A 9,935-nucleotide genomic window follows, 5' to 3' on the forward strand; every position below is an offset into this window, starting at 1 on the left:
TTTTATTCAATATTCAGGAATTAAAATAGATTTAATTAAATAGATTAAATGCAATTATGAAATCAGTATGATGTCATGCTCACATCAGCAGTTGACTCGTCAACTCGCCAGTGGGTCCCGTGTGTCATAGACACAAGTTTTTAATTAGGTTCAATATTAATTAATCAGATTTAATTAGTGGGGGACCGAGGTGTCATACTCTAATAGGGTAATTATTTATTTATATCAACAGATTACTTAGTTATCTATTTAACTAATTAACTAATTAATTAAATAATATACTAAATTATTTATTTATTTTATTAATAAAAACATATATTTTTTTCTTTCTCTTTCTCTTTTGTCTACATACATGCATACATGTCCAATACATACATACATACAAAATACATACGGCATCTAATACATACATACATACTTCTTTTATTTTATTTTCTCTCTAACACATCTCTGTGCACATCTCTCTGCTCTCACAGACAACTCTCAACACAGAGGGAGAGGAGGCAATCTCCACCTCGACCTATAGGATCCTAACGACGTCGGAATCTGGTACACGGATACAAGGAGTAATGTCACACAACTCCTATACTAACCCGTCACCTGTATCACATCCGTCAACACACGACCAGAATCTCGGACCTTCATCTACAACAGACCCTCGTGATCACAATGATACAAAGTATGGCAGTACTCCCGAACAATCTGCACCACTACTGGGGACATCGGGGTTATCTCGCCACTACTAGTATTGAAGCAATTACGAACATCCTTCGTCCTGAGATACTAAGAAATCTGAATGATAACGATGTGCTCAAGAATCCCCTGGAGCTCAACTCCCCTGAAACTCAAAGCAGATAGGAGGCACCAAGACAAAACTCCGTCACATCGGCATCATATAGATTCCAAAAATATCCGCGTGATCCTAAAAAATTTTTGAGTGAGAAGAGGAGTAGAATTAAATTATTACGTCAAGATTCCTCACCAGAGCATAGAAGAGGAGAAAAAAAGAATCCTACTCTCCGATATATAACTTGACTCAAAGCAGTTTTTGCTAGACTCGACTCGGCCAAGTTTGATCAATCAAGGGGGCTCCTAGGTCGGTACTGCTCTGATACCAACTTGTCACGCCCAAGATGCGACCCTATCCTCAATTTGGCATGAGGGCCTCGTCAGGGATAGAAGCGCATCTCGTCGTGTCGCAAGAATGGATATCGTTACAAGTACATGTACTGAAAAGAAGAGATATATAAAGAGAGTTGGCTTACACTCGCCACAAGCTACATCACAGTCACAGCAGTACATTAGATAAACATCATGAAGAAGAGCAGGGTCCGACTACGGACGAAAACAAATGAGAAAATGAAACGACGTCCATCCTTGCTATCCCAGGCTGCCGGCCTGGAACCCATCCTAGATCGATGAAGAAGAAGAAGAAGAAGAAGAAGAAGCAACACCAAATGAACAATCAACGCGCTCGCGTCAAGTAACCTTTACTTGTACCTGCAACTGGTGTTGTAGTAATCTCTGAGCCACAGGGGACTCAGCAATCTCATTTCCAAAGGTATCAAGACTAGCAAAGCTTAATGGGTGAGGTATGGTTAAGTGGTGAGGTTGCAGCAGCGGCTAAGCATATATTTGGTGGCTAAACTTACGAGTACAGGAAGTAAGAGGGGGAAGATCTACTCATATCGGACGTGAACTACTGCTGATCAAATGAATGATCCTGAACACCTGCCTACGTCAGACATAACCCCACCATGTCCTCGATCGGAGCAGGAGCTCACGAAAGAGACAGTCACGGTTACACACACAGTTGGCAAGTTTTAATTAAGTTAACTTCAAGTTATCTAGAACCAGTTTTAAACAAAGCTTCCACGTTGCCACATAACTGTGGGCACGACTTTCCGAAAAGATTTAACCCTGCAAGGATGCTCCAACTAGTCCATCACAAATTACCACAAGCCGCATAGAAATCCTCAATCACGAAGCTCGCGATCTCGTCGGATTCCCTAGTGGAAAACCTCAACTCTGAGATTACCCAAAGCATCACCGGAATCCCGATGCACAAGATATCTCGTCAAAGGTAAAACTAATCCAGCAAGGCCGCCCGACGTGTCGACGATCCCGATAGGAGTTGCGTACCTCATTCTCAGGACATAGACGTCGGGATCGCTAAACCTCCGGGTGACCAGAGGGGCGCCGGACATCGCTCAGGTGGGACCAACACTCATGAGGAGCACTGGCCCGGGGGATGATTAAATTATCCTCGGGGTCCGGAAAGTCCCTATGCAATTTTATTAGGTGTTTAGGCAAATGTAGTACGAAAGTTGGGCCTTGCCAGACCAGCTTTAATCTAAAACGAATTATCAAGGGGCTCCCCATAACAACCCCAATCGTGTTAGGAGAGCTCAATTATGGAACATAACACCGGTAGCCGGAAACTAAGGGGGCAAAGGTGGAACAAAACACCAGGCTAGAAAAGGCCGAGCCTTCCACCTTTTACCAAGTATATAGGTGCATTAAATTAAATAGCATTTAATATGGTGATATAACAAGGAACCCATGTTTTCACATGGAAGCAATGCACCTGCAACTTGCAACGCTAACACAGGGTTAAGCAAGCGGTAACATAGCCAATCAATGGTTTGCTAGGTCGAACAGGTTGAAGGTTAACATGGCATTGTTGAGAGGCTGGTATTTATCAGGTGGTAGGAAACGAGACATAATCGATAGAAGCGATAAAACTAGCATGGCAATGATAGTGATGGTATCTGGGGAAATGGTCATCTTGCCTGAGATCCCGCTTGGAAGAAGAATGCCTCCATGAAGCAGATGAACCGACGTAGTCGAACGGGTCCTCACAATCCGACACGCTTGCGGAACTCTATCGAAACGAAGCAAACCGGAAACACAAATCAACACACGATATACACCACACGATGCACAACACATATGATGCATAACCTACTATGATGCATGATCAGTTCATTGATGCAAGGCATGGCATGGCAATTCACCTCACACCAACACTACACATTAATTGGAGCTCGATATGCAACGAGTTGTATATCGACGAAGCTCCACGTTTAATTATTTAGTTCATTCCCGTTTATTAACACGGCAATATTAAAATGTTGTTAACATGGCAAGGGGTGAAGCAAAAATTAAACTACCTATCTAGGCATTTTAAATGAGGCCGGAAACGACATATAGCATCTCCGAAATGACCCCACGTGTTAAATCTTAATTCTGACCAGATTTGTTCTAATCATATTTTAGGTTTGTCAAATGGCAAAACAAAGTGTTTCGCGTGATTCTACTCGTCGTTCTGGTCCATTTACATATATGGCACAACTCCAACGGAGCTACGGACAAATAGTTACGACCTAAACCGTTTTTAACACGTCAGCACGCAAACCGATGCAAACAACACGCTAACAGCCTTGAACATGCATGAGAGTTGAAAATTGTTAATCTACACGAAATTCTAGTCAATTTACATTTTTAAATCACTCCGATCCGATGCACGGTTGAAACGTTATGAACGTTTTAAAACAATGTCATCTACTCTAAATATGCAGACACATATGCTGCAACAAAAGAGCGGAAACACACTAATATATTTGGCTCGGTGCAGCAAAAGAAATGTGTGTAGCCAGGGATTCGAACCATGGTCTACCAGACAAACGACATGGCACTAGCCACTCGGGCTACTGCATCTAACTTGGCAGAAACATGAAGAAACTATCTAAATAACCATACTTCCCGAACGGATCCAGGTAAAAACAGAATTCCAGATCGGGAGGAACTCACGTCCTGGACGAGGCAGAGGAGATAGTGCTGCTGGGCACGAGTGGCTGGGCATGGGGGGTGAGAACCTGGTGCACCAGGCAGATGGAGCAACAAGGCATAGCATCGCTCGCTGAATCCCACGAGCACAGGAAGCAGTCCACGACGTGTGGAACTCCTACGGCGGTGGAACCCCGTGCGGTGTGACAAACGGCAAGACAGGGACCTTGGGATGGGGTTGAGGAGGCCGGGCAAGCTTGGGCATAGGGGAGGCTTCGCTGAGCTCAGGACGCCATGGCTCCTTCTGCAGAGAGAAAAAAAAACGAGGAAGAGAGAGATTTGAGAGAGGGACGAAGTGAAACAGAAGGAGGAAGAGGAAGGAGAGGTGGGGATACCGGCGTGGCTCGTCGAGGTTGACAATGGAGCGGCAGCGGAACTCCATCGGGCTGTCCGGTCCATGCTTGTGCTCCTGCAGAAGAGACGAGATGAGAGAGATCAGAGGGAGAGCGAGCGAAGGAGGAAGGGAAGGAGGAGGCCGACGGCATGACGTGTTGTTGACTCAGTCACCGGCAGCGGTCGGGTCCTCGGGCGGAGGTGGAGGCGGTTGCCTCAATCCAGATTGGATCGAGCGCTGCGGGAGGCAAGTCCGTGGTGCTAGGAGGCCCATGGGTCGTTGGATTAGGGATCTGGCGGCTCATATCAGCGTTGGGGAGATGGTGGCTGCGGTTGGTCAAGCACAGACTACCAGGAGGATTGGATCAGGGATGATTCCGAGGTTGGCGAGGCTAGCGGCGGCAGGTTGGGACAAGCCTCCTAGTTTTTAGGGTTACGCTAGATTTAGGTCTAGGTTTTCTATAAATAAGAAAAATGGGTTAGGTTCAGACCCTCCGATCATAATCGGACGATCGCGGTTAAATAGGTTAGGAGAGTCCAATAAACGAACCGATGACGATTTGCAGTAAAACGGGGTTGATCCGGATCCAACAGTCACGACCGCCTGGTTCGGGTCCCGGGAGGTTTTCGGGCTAGGTTGCACGCAGGTCGGTGCACTGTGCAGAGGGGCTAGGCGGAGATGACAGGGAAAACGGGCAACTCGGCAACGTATTTTATAAACACCGTAAAACGTCCGTCGATAAGCCGAATACGGTGCCGCTATGGTCGACCGTTCGGGTACCAGACGGACTCCGATTGCGACGAAATTTGGCAGGCGGTCTACCTATATTATATTAAGACCGCACGCCACGTTCCAACCCAATCGGAGAAAGTTTTACGCACACTTTTAAAAACAAGATTCGAGCGATGCCGCGAGGGCGTGCGTGTGTGGTCGGGCTCAGAACGGACAACGACGAGAACCGGCAACTAACAACGGATGCAAGTTTGAAAACTGGCGGCAACGGAGATGCCGATGCAATGCAGATGATGCGCATGATGCGATGATGATGCGACAAAAGAAAATAGACACACGACGAAAACGGAATAAAGGGGGGAATCTTCTTCAACGTCGGCATCGGGCTGTCACATGGGAGGAGCCCGAAAAGGTTTGTGTCACAATTGTTCTGTAAACGACGTCGGAATTACTCGTTATGTAATACAAGATCCCGACACTCACACTTGAGTGACATTTCTTGCAAGGCTTGTGTGTGATGTTGTATTATCGAGTGGGCCCCGAGATACCTCTCCGTCACACGGAGTGACGAATCCCAGTCTTGATCCATACTAACTCAACGGACACCTTCGGAGATACCTGTAGAGTACCTTTATAGTCACCCAGTTACGTTGTGATGTTTGATACACACAAGGTATTCCTCTGGTGTTAGTGAGTTACATGATCTCATGGTCATAGGAGTGAATACTTAACACGCACAAAACAATAGCAATAAAATGACACGATCACATGCTACGTTCATAGTTTGGGTCTTGTCCATTACATGATTCTCCTAATGATGTGATCCCGTTATCAAGTGACAACACTTGTCTATGGTCACGGAACCTTGACCATCTTTGATCAACGAGCTAGTCAACTAGAGGCTTACTAGGGACAGTGATTTGACTATGTATCCACACATGTATTTGTGTTTCCAATCAACACAATTATAGCATGGATAATAAACGATTGTCATGAACAAAGAAATATAATAATAACTAATATATTATTGCCTCTAGGGCATATTTCGAACATATGCTTGGGTAAACAAATCACAGTTGGGCAATTAACAGAATTATGATCGCACCACAATGCTAATTATGCTACTTGATAGTTAGAGGTTCAATAGTAATGGGCAGTATGCCAAGACAAGTAGACCGTTTATTCATCAGCATCTACTTACTAATCATCCACCTTGAGATATCTATCCAAAACATCTCTCCGGTATTAAGTTGCGAGCCCCACCCAAAGTGTAAACTCAAAGCAACGGACAACTACATTAACCAACTACGTGTAAGGTAAACAATCCTTGCAACCTTGGTCACAAGCACCGTTGTTTTCTCCGTGGTGGCAACAAGCACATCCCCTAGTCTCATGTTTCTGTCACTCAAGCTAGACATCGAGGGGCATGAACCCACAATCATGCATATTGCCCCCTCTTGGAGTTACAATCTACTACTTGGTGATGACCCACAAGTGTAGGGGATCGATCGTAGCCTTTTTGATAAGTATGATTGTCGAACCCAACGAGGAGTAGAAGGTATTAACAAGTGATCTTGAGAAAGGAATAACTGCAAGTATTGAAAGGTAACTTTTTATGGGTTTTCTAGTATAAGCAACAAGGAAATAAATGCTAGTAAAGTAAATGGTGCCGAGGTGCAGCAAGTGGCCCAATCCTTTTGGACACAAAGGATAAGCCGATGGACTAAACTTATAAAGACTAAGGCGTTCTTGAGGACACATGGGAGAGATAGTCAAGTGCTTTCGTCATATTCCGTCTAGTACTATGTTTTGTATTGATAAGTGTTATGTGGGTGGATCTTAACTAGTGCACCGTCTAGGCTAAGACAAGTACACTCTTATGATTAATACCTCTTGCAAGAATCTGCAAATACAAGAGAGAAATTAAGGCAAAGCCTAACCATAGCAATAAGCTTTAGGATCCAATACTCCCTCATGCAAAAGTATGCGAACTGGGGTTAAGGTTTCTGTCACTCTGGCAACCCACCATAACCATTATTTATACATGCTGCATACCCCTAGGTCCTTAAAAAGGCAAAGTTTTATGTAGTCGACGTTCACATAACACCACTAGAAGAATAACACCATAACTTAAATATCAATCAACACATATTAGTTCAACATCATATGACTACTAGCATCTAGATTTTTTCCATGTCCTCAAGAACTAATGGAACTACTCACAAGACATAAAAGAGATCATGATCAGAGGTGATGAAAATATGATTAACAATCTGGTCATAACAATAGTCCTCCAACAAAGCTCAATAGCATTCACCACAAAAGAGTAATCAACACCGGTTGAGTAGAGGGGATGAACAGTGCAAGGTACAACTCCGATTGCAATGGTGAAGTAGATGGGATGAAGGTGGAGATGGTGCTCGTGTTGGTGATGATGGTGATGATGATCTAGATGATGCCCGTGACAATGGTGATGATGATGAGGATGATCTCCCCTTCTGAGAGGAGTTCTCTCCAGTGGAATCTGCCCACTGGAAAGGTCTTTTCTTCTGTGTAGGTTTCCGCCGCAGAGCGGCGGCGGAATCGCAAAACCTCTTCTCTCCTCAAACTTTTAAGTCAAGAGGAACATATAGGCCAAAGGAGAGCACCAGAGGTGGGGCCCATCACGCAGGCGGCCTCCTGGCGCGGCCTAGGGGGCATGCCAGCAGGTCGCCTGGGTGACCTGTGGCCCCCCTCCGGTCCTTCTTTGTCTTGTCTTCGGAATCTGTTCGTAACTTCTTCCCTCAAAATTTCAGCGCAATTAGAGATGTTCCGATATTGCAACTCTTCGTGCTATTTTCTCCACTGAATTATGTGTCTGCTGTTTCGGCACCGGAAAGTTGTAAACTTTGTAAAATAAGCCAAAACACTATAAGTACACCATCATAATGTAAAATATATTAATGAATAGTGACAAACTATGATACAAAATAGTGATGCATTTTGGACGTATCAACTCCCCCAAGCATAGACCTCGCTTGTCCCTAAGCGAATAATGAGCTCGGCAAACCTGTCCACAAGTTTAGAGAGTGAACTGTCGATAAATAAGAATACAGATAAGAAGCATCATAATTTCTCTACTAAACTCAACCATCCTCAACAGCAATCTCAACTCATAAGGCCCTTATGAAAGAGTAATATCAATTACAATCAAAAGTAGAGCTAAGAAAACTCATCAAACCATGGCAAACATGTCCTTGGTCAAAGAACAACTAATAACTTTTAACGTTTTCTCTTCCTCTTATATTTTGATGAGATGAATCGAAGCTTTTTGAAAGAACATGTTATTAGTCAACAAGTGAAAATGCTAACACAAAGGAAGATGTTTTCTTTAGCTAGGCTTAACAAACAACTCACTTATCTTAATGATAATGTCAACGAAGGTGATATGGCAATTCTCAATGAAACAATGTTAATGCATGAATCTTTGTCAACATAAAGTGTCTGCTCTTTTCAGGATAGAAAGAAGTAGGTTTACTGACTCAACATAAAACTAAAAGGTTGGCCCTTCGCAGAGAGAAGGAGGGAGAACTCATGTGGTAGAGATTTTAGGGATTTTGAAATCAGCAAGATTGTAAAACAAGCTTTTGTGAGGTGCATAATTTGTCAACGAATACTAGTAGATAGCCCAGTACTTCTCATGCTGAACAAGTTTTGAGGAACGGCTCCCAAAGTGGGGACGATCACATCCCCTTAATCCCCTTTGTTTATCACTACCAAAATTTTCAGATTTCTCATCAACAAAGCGTGAAGAAGGTTTTGTTTATTGTTATTATCTTTTACGAGTTGTGCGCGCTCATGCGAGTCCCTCCTCATATTACGGGTTCGCATATCACATGCAAACCCAAGATAAAACTTGTCCAGTATGAGAAGATCATGAATTATCTACTACTTCCTCATGAGCTAAAACAGAGGCACAAAACAGGGAGTACTATTTGAAGGTTTAAAGATAGCACATGAGTAATATACTTTAGGAGTGGCGGTGAAATGCCACGTAAAGGGAAGATATGGTGGACTCTTGGGAAGGTTGAGGTTTCAGGGTATGGATGCACAAGTAGTATTACCGCTTAGTGCAAGGGTTGGCTAGCAAAGGCTTTTTAAGTGCAAACAAATAATGTTGACTTGGATGCAAAACAATATAAAGTTTAAAATAAAGAATTGGCATAAAACATCAAGTTGTCTTCCTTGTCAGCATAACACTTCAATCATAAGAACATAAAGGTTTTGGCTATGTCGCTACTAGAAAAACTCATGCTTGTTGTTATGACCAATGCTATGTTTGCCAAGATTAAATAAAGTTTTCAAAGTCATACCTGATGTGTAAGATCAATACTCCCATAAGAATCAGCATATAAGATCGATTGCATGAAGAGAATACCAAGTGCAGCAAAGAAACCAATAGACTTCTCATTAATATTCCATCATAGACACTGCATGCTCACCGATACAAGACTCTCCACAAAGGAGTGATAGACCTCAGTGCAAACACCTATTTCATAAGATAACTTCCCTAGACATGATACGACACTAAACTTGACCATAAAAGTAAAGGATAAAAATAAAGATACCTGGCACTCCCCCAAGCTTGGAACAAGCTAAGGGAATACCATTACCCTTGAAGATTTCACTTTTCATCCTACTTGTTGTTCTTCAAGTCCGCTATTATGCGCCGAAGGGTTTTGTTTTCAGCTTCCAGTATGGCCACCTGTACTTTAAGCACACAGAAGTCTTCGTAGAATTGGTTAGTGATTCTGTAAGTTTTGGATATAGTAGATGACATAGGTGGAGCTCCTGGTGGAGGGGCAGTTTCTGAAAGGTTCAGAGAAAGATCATGTTGAGAGTTAATAAAACCCACGAGGATGGGGTTTGGAGTTGGATCCTCATGATGAAGGATCTCCTTCTTCCTGGGTGGTGACCATCTTGACTTCCTCTCTCACGAAGCACTCCGTCTTCGCTTGTCTTGCGGCTATCTCTTCATTGG

Source organism: Hordeum vulgare, chromosome 6H, assembly GCF_904849725.1.
Source record: "Hordeum vulgare subsp. vulgare chromosome 6H, MorexV3_pseudomolecules_assembly, whole genome shotgun sequence".
In the NCBI taxonomy this organism is placed as follows: domain Eukaryota; kingdom Viridiplantae; phylum Streptophyta; class Magnoliopsida; order Poales; family Poaceae; genus Hordeum; species Hordeum vulgare.